The sequence below is a fragment of the Patella vulgata genome, chromosome 4 (assembly GCF_932274485.2).
Source record: "Patella vulgata chromosome 4, xgPatVulg1.2, whole genome shotgun sequence".
NCBI lineage: Eukaryota > Metazoa > Mollusca > Gastropoda > Patellidae > Patella > Patella vulgata.
This window is the reverse complement of record NC_065882.2, coordinates 86745363-86757852: the sequence shown is the minus strand read 5'-3', so window position 1 is coordinate 86757852 and position 12490 is coordinate 86745363.

Sequence of the window (12490 nt, the reverse complement as noted above, 5' to 3'; positions counted from 1 at the left end):
CATATGGTTTAATTTTATTTAATTAATTTCGCTTGCGCGTAGGAGTCTTTAGCAGTGGGAGGAAACCGGAGAACCCGGAGAAAACCCACGAGGTTGGACAGGCGACCCTACTCCTTGTCACGTACCACCGGGGATTCGAAACCACGCCAGTTGACTCACAGTATACTTAGATAATATTGAGAAGTATTTAGCAGTACAATATTTAGTACACCATTTTGGGGGGATGTTGCGGCCATCGAGGGCAGAATGAGTTATAAATTTATAGTGACGACTTACTGTATTGTGACACTTAATCTCATCCGTAAAGAGATCAAAGCTTAAAGGTCAAGGTTTAAAGGTCAAAGTTATAGTTCAGAAAACCTCACACTCAGAAATACTATATTTTTTGGCACATGTCAAATTTCTATAAATTACGAAAATAGAAATTTAATCTCTACTCCAGGAATAATTTATTTACACTGTATTATAAAAACAATACTCTAGCAGTAAGATTTAAAAAAAAAAAGTCTTGTTGTCGACACCTACATAAATAATATCAAGTCACACACTGGGTGTCATATACAATAATTACAGATAAATAATACAAGTTGAAGGTCATGCACTGTTAATAATTCGTTACGTTGTCACAATTCGTTGCACATCACGATTATTACGTTGTGGTTTTTAACAGCCAATATAAAATTCGTTGCACATCATAACTCACTTACTGCCTCACATTTTGTAATTCATCCTGTTTTAAATTTTGTAATTCAGCCTGTTTCACATTTTGTAATTCAGACTATTTTACGTTTTGTAATTCAGTCTGTTTCACGTTTTGTAATTCAGACTATTTCACATTTTGTAATTCAGCCTGCTTCACGTTTTGTAATTCAGACAATTTTACAATTTTTCATTTTGTGTTTTATGTAACTATGTCCGACTAACTTTTGAACCCATCGGACATTATTTCCATCCCCTGTTCAACAGCTTACGATATTGATGATGTCACATCTTCAGTGCACGATTTTATAATTTATCATCCACCGGGGTTACTTTTCACAACTCTATATCACTATTATCCAGATGTGCATTATAGTCCGAACCAGACGGGTACAAAGTGTTTATTGACGGCACTTTTAGCGTGTTGGCTATTTTACTCTTCCTACTGATCGGTTGTAGGGAATGATGGGATGTGTTGCTCTTCAAACTAACGCGACTTAAAGCGCTACTTGGACGCGATGAACTGAAGAAAGAACTGAGAGCATTACTCAGACGTCGTCCCAGGCTGATAATACTGTTAGCACGTGAAATAGATGCTTGATTTGCAATGTCCGTTTTTTGTTGCATGGCCAGGTTCGTTATGTTTTTAAGAGCTCGCGATGTCTTAAAGCTACGCCAGCAACGTTGTAAAGTTCTGGCGGCCACGTCCTCTTTCTTACGCTGCATTGTGGTTGATTTCTTTTGAGTTTGAACACGCGATGGAAAAACTCCTTCAAATTTCTCCTCCATTTTCTCTTGGATCTTTTTAGATTCTTCGTTTTCTTCGACTGCCCCGAGATGTTTCTTTACGAGCGCCATTAAAATATCCAGACAATGGAGCTTGTCGCCTTCGCTGATTGGAAGATTAAATGACACAATCGCAATTTCATTGGGTTTCGGCAGACCCAACGGTTCTTCTAAATCAGCTAAAAAGTCTGACAGAGCGTCGTATTTGATAAATTGTGTGGCGAGAGGATCGTATCTCTCCCAGACGACATAAAACATATCAAAGTCATCCTCCGTGATTCCGACCTCCTCCTGTTGATGAGCCTGATTAAAATTCTCGAGAATGACGGCGATGTACATATTGATGACCACTAAATACGCGATAAATATATACGACACCATAAATATTACCGCTAACCACGGTGTCCCACAATCCCCGTTTGTCTCTCTCACCCGCGTTCCATTTGGAAGAGTCTTAAAATCCGGGTCACAATTAGGCTCATCTATTAACATGGGTTCCAGGACCTCGTTCCAACCTGCAGACGTTGCAACGCGAAACAGCAACATAAAACTATTAGCAAACGTCTGAAAGTTAACGATGTCATTCAGCCCAGGGCTCAGTTTTATATTTCCGAACGACGACATTCCAATGATGGCGTATATATACATGAGTAAACAGAGCAAGGCTCCGATATTAAATATAGCAGGCAGTGAGATAATCAAGGCAAATAAAAGTTTACGAATTCCTTTGGCAGCTTTTATCAGACGTAAAACTCGTCCAATACGGAAAACTCTAACAACTCTCAACAATGTTGGTGTCACGAACACTGAGCTCAATAAATCGTCTAAAATCAACCCTGAAAGATTAAATATAAATAAATATTATAATTTGTTGGGAGCCACATCGCTGCTTTTTGTCAGGCAAGATACCTGATTGAAATTCACAATTCTCTGGGGCCATAAACCTGACAAGAGAGAGAGAAAATAGGGTTTAACGTCCACTCGAAACAATCTAGGTAATTTCGGGACTAACATTTGGTTCAATTTTATTTCAATAATTGGCTTGCGCGTAGGGGTCTTTAGCAATGGGAGGAACTGGGGGACCCGGAGAAAACCCGCGAGGTTGGACAGGTGACGCTACTCCTTGTCACGTACAACCAGAAAATCAAAACCACAAAGCTGTCAATGTGATGCCATGTTAAGAAATTGTCATGCAATGGTCAAAATTGTTCCATGTCCTATCATACATAAAATTATAAAAGTTCTGAGATAAAAATCGAAAAAATTATTAACAACTTTAAGTGTTATTTTCTTGGTTTCAAGTTTTCACTCAGACAGATCACAAACAATATTTGTCAATTTTAGAGTCACATGTAGAAAATGTCTAAAAATTATCATGACTTGATAATAGATCTATTTAGCCTTGTACATCACACATCAGAATTGTTAAACAAGTATATACTGTTAATTATGTGATGATGAATCCTCATATAACTATTTCTAAGGTAATGAAATGAAATGGGGTTCAACATCCTACTGTTCTGCTCCAACTGGAATAACGAAGACTGGCGTACGTCATGCATTGTGCTATGAGTGAAATTTTGCCTGGATAGTGGCGTTTGTGCACACTCGTCATTGAATTCAATGGTTTGAGAAGACAGGTTTTTTTATAAGGGTTTGTTGTAATCTAAAGGGACTACTGATAATTTTCTAGCATGTATGTTGTAACTGTTCTAACTATTCGCTGACTAGGTACGAACGGAATCTACAACAAATTATTTCTCCTGGTATCTCAGGGTTCATGGATATCGTTCACCTGCACTAATAAACACCCGAGTTTAAAATAGCCGATCTAAAACAGGATTTACTCTTCAAAGATTTTTATCGTTTGGTCAATTTTTGACATACTCGGTGGAAAATTCAGCTGCTGGGGTTTGAAGGGTAAAATATAAAATTATAGAAAATAGTCAATATTCTAAAAGGTAGATTGGGATGGAATATATATTTAAACACCATACCATCGATTATAAAAACTGTAAAATTAAAATATTATTAATGATAATACAGTGAGATTTAACGTCCACTCGACACAAACTTAGTCATTTCGGGATTCAATTTTATTTCAATAATTCACATGCATGCAGGGGTCTTTAGCAGTGGACGGGAACCAGAAGACCCAGTTGGATAGGTGACCAGATTTTGCTGTGAGAGGAACGAGGCTTGATTTCTTTTAGTGATATAAATTTCACAATATCTTAGTTTGTATGAGATTGGTCATCTCTCAAATGATCATATCGTAGTTTGTGTGAGATTCGACCTGCTATAGATTATAATGTTCACGATTATAAAATATCTATAACTGTAATTACCTGCTATAGATAATATCACGATTATAAAATCAAAAACATTCCAGAACTGTCGGAAATAATGCCACCTCATTCCAACCAACTTGATGACACATTCCAATATAAAGATGACACTGTACACAATGTTTAATATCTTCAGGACATCTGTTATAACTTGAGACTGGTGGTAATGTTCTATAGCCATGGTTATCATGTTCAGAAATATGATAATAATGATGCATAGCTCAAACTTGTTACTGGTCGCAATGTCAAAGAAGAATGCTTGGAACTTGGTCTGAAAGAAGTTAAATTATATATTGTAAAAATCATATAAACTAGGTTATTTTGGGACTAACATATGATTCATCAATTTATTTCAGTAATTCGTTTGAAAGTAATGGTCTTTAGCAGTGGTTGGGGTTTGGTGGCGGAAACAGACGGTCCTTCTCCTTGTTACGTACAAGTTGGGGATCGAAACCACGCCACTTGACTCAATAACAGACCTTATCATCTAAAGTGCACATGTTCAACTGTTTGGTCACCCAGTCCCCAAATCATAAGAAACAGATAGATAAATAGGGCTCAACATCCACTTGACCCGACTTTCGACAAGAAAATGCCAGGATTTTAGATGAGATGAAATGGGGGTTTAACGTCCTACTGTTCTGCTCCGACTGGGCTAATGAAGACGGGCATACACACTATGGTCTACTCTTATATCAAATTCCAACTGCCAAGGGATCTTTTATGTGCACGGCAATGTATACAGGGTCCCTCATTTTTTTTTTACCCATCCGAACGACTAGACAACTGTCCTTGTCAGGCCCTCCATCCTGCATCATTAACAAGGGGAAACCACGTCGGAAAATCCCGATGAACTTTCTCGGCCAATGCATGGATTGAACACGTGACCTCCAGACTAACGAGTCAGCGTCTTACTCACTTAGCCACCACCAGGATTTTTAACCCCATCCACTTTTCAAAATGAAAACAATTTATTTACCTTTGGTCTTTTGATGGTTTTCTGTGGTTTTTTATTGCCCAGTTTCTTTAAAGTATTATAATAATTTCTCTGACTAGGTGTTAAAAACATATCCAGATAACTTCCATCATACTGAAATAGAAAAATAACAACATAAATTTAGAAAATTTGAGAAAAGTATACCATAACCTCATTATTATTATTATTATTATGGTGTATTTATATAGCGCATCTTTCACCTAAGTGCCCAGATACTCTTTACAAACTTAAATAAGATACAATAAATAAGAATAAAAAATACATGTAAATAGTCAAAGGCAAAAATAAGAATATATAAAAATTACTGAACCAAAATGGAAATATAAAAACAATTAAGTTAAGAATTTGGATAAAAAGACTGTATCACAGTTAATAAAAGGCTTTGGTAAATAAAAAAGTCTTGAGTTTTGCTTTAAAAGTCGAAAGTGATGCACAGTTTCTTAGGCTAAATGGTAATTTGTTCCACAATTTAGGAGCCTTCATTGAAAAAGATTCCTCTCCAACCGATACTTTTTTTGCATTTCTTTCTATCAGCAAGAAGTTTTTGTTACTTGAGCGGAGTTGGCGAGATGGCTTGTACAGACACAATAGCTGCAAGAGGTATAATGGCGCAAGGTCATTTACACACTTGTAGGTGAAAAGCAGAATTTTGTATTCAATTCTATAGGTTATTGGGAGCCAATGGAGATTAAACAGTATTGGAGTTATATGATCATATCTAGAACAGCCTGTGATGAGACGAGCTGCTGAATTTTGTTTTGTATCATTAGAGGAGTAGAATGTTTATTATCATAGCAACGGTACTTGACAATTGTGACTAAGTCTCGATTATGTTTTTTTATTGTTAAACTTTTAAATGACTGATGTGTTTGAATCTAATCAGAACCATTCGATGGTATCAAGAGTTAATTAACTTGTCATGTTAATTAATGTCTAATTAATAATTCATATTATATTTAAGGCCAAAATAAAGACCTAGGAAGATTTAGCCCTTACATAATGCATGTTTAAATATTTGTAAGAATTAAAACTGACCTTTTTCTTGAGAACGTTAAAATTGTCTATAATAACACCAATAATGAGATTCAAGGTGAAGAACGAACCAAAGATAATAAACGTCACAAAATATAGATAATAATAAATATTACTTTCAAATGTTGGTTGTTGATCCACCTGTAATAAAAACACACAAATAACTTTCTTATTCCGAGGATCGTAACTAGGACACTTGACTTTCTCATTCCAAGGATCGCAACCATAGCATTTGACTTTCTAACTGACATTCCGGGGATCGTAACCATGAAATTTGACTTTATCATTCAGGGGATATCGCAACCATGACACTTGAATTTTTCACTGACAATCCGGGGATCTCAACCATGACATTTGACCCAATGAAAGGAAATAATATAAATAAAATATGGATTTATTGAGTAGCAATTTTCTGATGTAAGGTGATTGATAAAAAATTCTCCTTGATCGTGATTCAGGTGCTCGAATTTAATCGAGTTGGTTTTAACTCAATGACTGTTAAATAACTTCAATTACAATATGGTTAAAACACAGATCCTATTTCGTTTCGTTTTTTATAGTTCAAAATTACGTTTTACTTGTCTTTACTACACTAGGATCTGGAAGAGTTGTTATATAACCTGTGTTCTGGATGATGTGAGGGATTAGCCAATAAAACGTTTTTTTATATCAAGTTTTTGTCGTAAACCATTAGGAATGTCAACGCTGATTGATTAATCAATGTGTGACGTCATAAAGTCAAAAGCCGCTCGTGTGACACATGAAGCGACGTCCCACTATTACCGGTCAGATCCTCATGTATTAGAGGCCATCGATAGAATTAAAAAAACGAAACGAAATATAGATGTGTATTTTAATCAGATTGCATCAATCAAATTCAGGCCTCGACTTCGAACTCCCTAAAACTTGTACATGTAAGTAGATATGCTTCAATATAGGACAAGGGAAAATATTTGAGAACATTTCAGTTTTGACAATTCTCTTGTCCTGAGAATATATTAGAATTTACCTTAGTTGAATCAATGGCGTCGACCATTACTTCCATCCAGCCTTCAAATGTAGCCTGAAAAAACATCAAATCAAATGAAATAGGGTTCTATCGGAAAAATGGTGCTACAGACTATTCTTAGTATATCCAAGTCCAACTGTCAAGGGCTCTTTCATTTGCACGCCAATGTGTACACATGACGCCATGAGACTTTAAAGGGCAATTATGGCAGTTCTCACTATAATAGTTAAAATTAAAAACTAGATGATGTAAAGGGAATATGCTGAAAATTTCAGTCAAATTGCTTCACTCTAAGCCGAGAAAACCTTATTTTAAAATCTTAGTAGCCTCGATTGTCATTGTTAGCGCTGTCACGATAATTAACAAAGTTTAATCATTAACAGACGTTGAACAGCAGATCAGATTCAAATCCAATCAAAATCGGACAGATAATTAAAGATGGCAGCAAGAGTTGATTATGGTCTGGATAGGTTCATTAATGTGTAATTAATAATTTAGCTAACATTTAGGGCCTATAAAGACATGCAATAGACAGATTTAGCTCTTGTATAATGGATGTTTAAAGGATAAAAAAATAGATGAAAAGAACTTACCACTTGAAACAAAGCTAAATATCCATTTATTGCATTATCAAAGTTTATGTTAGAGTTGACCCAAGTATAATTTAACGTAGCACTCAGATTTTCACATTGACTTCTATTAGCCACGATAGTAGCATCTATTCTCGAGCCGTCTGGATAAACACATTTGTAAAATTTCCCCGCAAAGAACTGAACGCCCATAATACTGAAGATTAACCAGAAGACCAAACACACCAGCAGGACGTTAGCGATGGCAGGAATAGCCCGCATCAACGCATTCACCACAATCTAAAAATTATAAAAAATGAAAGTAACATTAACATGTAGTCCATTTTCTAAACAAAAATCTATTGAATGAAAGAGAGAAATATGGTTTAACGTCCACGACACAAACTAGGTCATTTCGGGACTAACATATTGTTCAATTTTATTTATTCAATAATTCGCTTGCACGTCGGGGTCTTTAGCACTGGGAGGAAACCGGAGGACCTGAAGAAAACCCACGAGGTTGGACGAGGTTGGACCCTACTCCTTGTTACGACCAACCCGGGAATCGAAACCATGCCACTTGACCATGCCAACAGACTCAATCCCCCTCTATCAATGAACCTCATCCATTAAATTTTATTTTTATTAGTAATTCCTGTTGTCGATGTCCAAAAGACGAAACAAACTGTTTATTTTGCAGCACCCTTTCTCTGGAATTCTCTACCCCGAGACATTACAGAATCATGTTTGAAGATACATCTATTTGATGGGAATTAACTTATAAAAGAATCAGTTAATATATTCATTTTTGGGGGTCCACGCCACACCTGGGTCATAGCACATTGCGCAAATTTTCTGTGGCACCTGTAGAAATAGGCTCAGTAAAATCTGGTTACCATAGTGACCAATAATGAGAGGATTAAAACAATACAATGCTACATATTCCAGAATTAAAATATTACGTTATCTTCTTACCCGCATACTCTGTAACCGTGACACAGCACGTAGAGGTCGAAGGGCACGTAAAGTACGAAGAGATCGGAATGCTGTTAGATTACTGATACCCAACGATTCCGCTATCAAACTGGCAATAGATATCTAAAAAAATACACAAAACATACATTCAAATACGTCTTTTTAAATACTCCTGAAAACTAAAACCCATAGTATACAACAGAAGTCCATAAATCAGGCCCTGAGATCACAAAACATTCTCAGACTTAAGTCAAGAATTTACTCAACTTTCAATCACTGTTTATGAGAAATATTTTTGGTCCAGAAACACAAAACTTTCTTATTGATGTATTTAATACATTAAAACAACAAAAGTTTTATAAAGGGCTATATTGTAGTTAAAACCTCTACAGGGGATTTGATTGCTGATAAATTCATTTGACGTAAATTGGTAGAGTTGTTATATAACCCGCGTTCTGATTGATGAGAGGGATTAGCCAATGAAATGGTCTGTTACAGCGAGCTTTCAACGTGAGGTGCACAGAACTGTGGGTATATATATATATAAGATTTACTGTAAATATGTCATAATTTATCTATTTATAATATTGTCACATATATTTATGTACTTTATTAACTTACCAAGACAATAGTAAAATCTAAAATTGTCCAGAATGCTGTAAAATATTTATGGAGACCGTAAGCAAACCATTTAAACAACATCTCGATGGAGAATAAGATACAGAAAATGATGTTTAAAATATTGAGAGCTTGTTTTAATTCTGGTCGTTCATCTAAATAAACATCTTCAAATGCCTGCAATTAAAATAAATAAATAAATAAATAATACAAGGAGGACTGCACCACACACAAAAACACAAAACAAACATAGGCATGTCACAATATATATATATAGAGAGAGAGAGAGAGAGATGGGGTTTAACTCCACTCGACACAAACTAGGTCATTTCGGGACTAACGCATAGTTTAATTTTATTTCAATAATTTGATTGCGAGTAGGGGTCTTCAACAGTGGGAGGAAACTGGAGAACCCAGAGAAAACCGACAAGGTTGCACAGGCGACCCTACTCCTTGTCATGTACAACTGGGGAATCGAAACCATGCCAGTTGACTCAATGATACAGTGCACGGACGCACAAACCATTCACCCATCCACACTCCCCACCTCCCACAATATACAGACATGACAAACAAGAGATGCATATATCAGATTAAGTGAATGGATTTGGGGGTTAGACGTAAGCGTCCACTGCACTGAACAGTCCCGAGACTTACAGTGTGCTACGAGTGACATTTTGCCCAGACAGCGGTGCTACAGCCTACTAAGTACTAAGGGATCTTTTATGTGCACACCAAAGTGTACACAGGACCTCAGTTTTCTCCCTTAGATTTTTTTAACTGTCTTTATCTTACATAATGCATCTTTTAAAGTTCGTTTTAATTTTAGCGAATAAAATAAACAAAATTTCTTAAATAAAAACCCAAAATGTTTTATGTTGTATACTTACTAAAGTAATGCTGCTAGCGAATATAACCAGTAGAACGACCGTCTCAAAATATTTATTGTCCACAACTTTTACAGATATTTCACGTGTTCGGAACCAGCCTTTACCGAATGCAGTACTATCAAAAGTCTGCATACATTGAATTCTACAAAAAAACAAAATCAATGACTTTAATTCTAAATCAAGAAATCGTTGCATAATAACATCATAGCAAACATCCTTATGATACAATTATAGCAATTGGACTTATGATACAGTTATTCCAAATAACCTTTTGAGATACATTTTAGCTAAAGCCTAATGATAGAATTATAGCAAATGGCCTTATGATAAAGTTGTAGCAGAATGTCTTTTGATAAAAATACAACAAATGGCCTTACAATAAAATTATATATAACGGAATGTTATTAGAAAAGTATTTATTATACAAATGATAAAGATTATTTATTAGATCAATCAGTGAATTTAATATTTTACCTTTTTGAGAGACATAGTGGTAAACAATCATTGATTTTCTTCTCTTCTTGAACATTTTCTGCCGTATCACCGAGCGCCAGTCCATCTACATCGACATCAGATTTACCATCATCTGCTTTTATACTTCCGTCATCTTTTTTCAAACCCTTCTCGACGTCCACTGTCATATTCAGCCCGTTCACAGCCGTTTCAAAACTTGCGAATTTATCTCTTTTAGACGTTGTCTCAAACGCCGAATTAATATCCTGAAACAAAATACAAACACAGTGTAGACGACAAACAAAAACAAATATTCTAGTTCTCAGATTATCCTTAAAAAAAGTCTGAAAGAAGATCCACTGTAACCCAGGTATCATTTAATCTTGTGTATCTAGCACTATTTCTCTCGGCTAAAAAATCTTTATTATCTCAGCTACGAGACATACATAGAATCAAACAGGTCCAAAGCCGATCAGGTTGATAAGAAGCCGTTCATTCAACATTGATACATAACCGAAGGATGACAGGCCTACCCGTCCAGTTAATACAACTGACAATCTCACCTCGCTCCACAAAAGAGAGACACATATTAGTCGCCTCCTACTTCCGATTTCCAAGGCCAAGGCACAGTCCAAACTTTTACTCTCACATAAATAAACTATTTGGTACTAATTCGTAAGTAAGTAATATCAAACCCCATGGGCACCATGTTGAATTACACAGTATTTAACGTTTTAAAACCTAACTACTTTATCGAATCAATGACAAATCTAAACTATTTGGTACTAATTCGTAAGTAAGTAATATCAAACCCCATGGGCACCATGTTGAATTACACAGTATTTAACGTTTTAAAACCTAACTACTTTATCGAATCAATGACAAATCTAAACTTGGGCACCCCAACCATTTTTATTTATGTTTTTATTTTGTCAAAGGACTACTGGACGAAATGAATTCTCACATCTTATTTCATGACACTACATTTATCTGATGTTGTTTATAGGAATGTTTGATTATCCAGTATCATGTTATTTATAGGAATGTATGATCATCCAGTATCATTTATGATTGGCAGTTACATTTATAAGGGTTGCTACACTCTAAATTTATTCTTCCTGTAACTGACGGAAAATATCTACCTGAGGTAATTAATGAGATTGTTATTATTTTTTGAAATAAAACCAGATGATGCAACCCTTTTACAAGTCACAGAATCTCGAGTCTGAGTAGAGTCCCAAGTCGCTGAATACCGAGTTGAATCGAGTCCTGTTCAAGTCGCTAGTTCATCATATGAGTTAGTAATTTATGGCGAATAAGGTAAGTTAGTTTTATGACCCCTCATCGCGACTCAAGTCCTAAGCTGTTTCAAGTCGTGAGCCATCACGACTGCCGAGTCGGATCACTGATGAGACGTTAATTTGGACTCAAGTCGCGGTTCCCACTTCTGGGACCGGTTCCTAAAAAATTCTTAAAGTAAGCAAAAAGGAGCGAAATTTTCTAATTATAGCTTTCTTCTCGAGAATATGTTTCTAAAGGATTTTCTCTGTTTTGTCTCTTTGGTATCAAAAGATGTGGGAAATGTCGTCGAATATCTCTACGGTCAGCCATCTTGTTTGAAGAAGAACAAGCCGTATACCTTGCTTGGGAATTGTGCTTAGATTGACAATGTTTAAGAACGAAGTTGTGCGTAAGTATTTTCTTGGGACACATAAGAACGTGCTTGTGCTTACCCTGAAGTCTACTTAAAATCTAAGCACAAGAATGTTCTTCAGAATTTTCCCGGAACACAAAATAAGGTAAGTTTACTTAAATGCAAAGTCTACTTAAAATCTAAGCACAAGAACGTGCTTGAGAATTTTCCAGGAATTGGGGCCCTGGAAACCCCACTGACAAATCCCTATGATCTACTTTCTCCACCAACTTTGGAATCAACCCTGAGACCTCCTGATAAATCTACAAGCACCTCAATCACTGAGCCACTTCAATATTTGTTTACCTTTGAGTTATTGTTAGATTTCACTTCACCATTAGATATTTTCTTCACATCTTTTACCAGGTCACCATTCATTACAGGTTTTATTTCTTCACCATCATCCAATTTTTCTACAGAG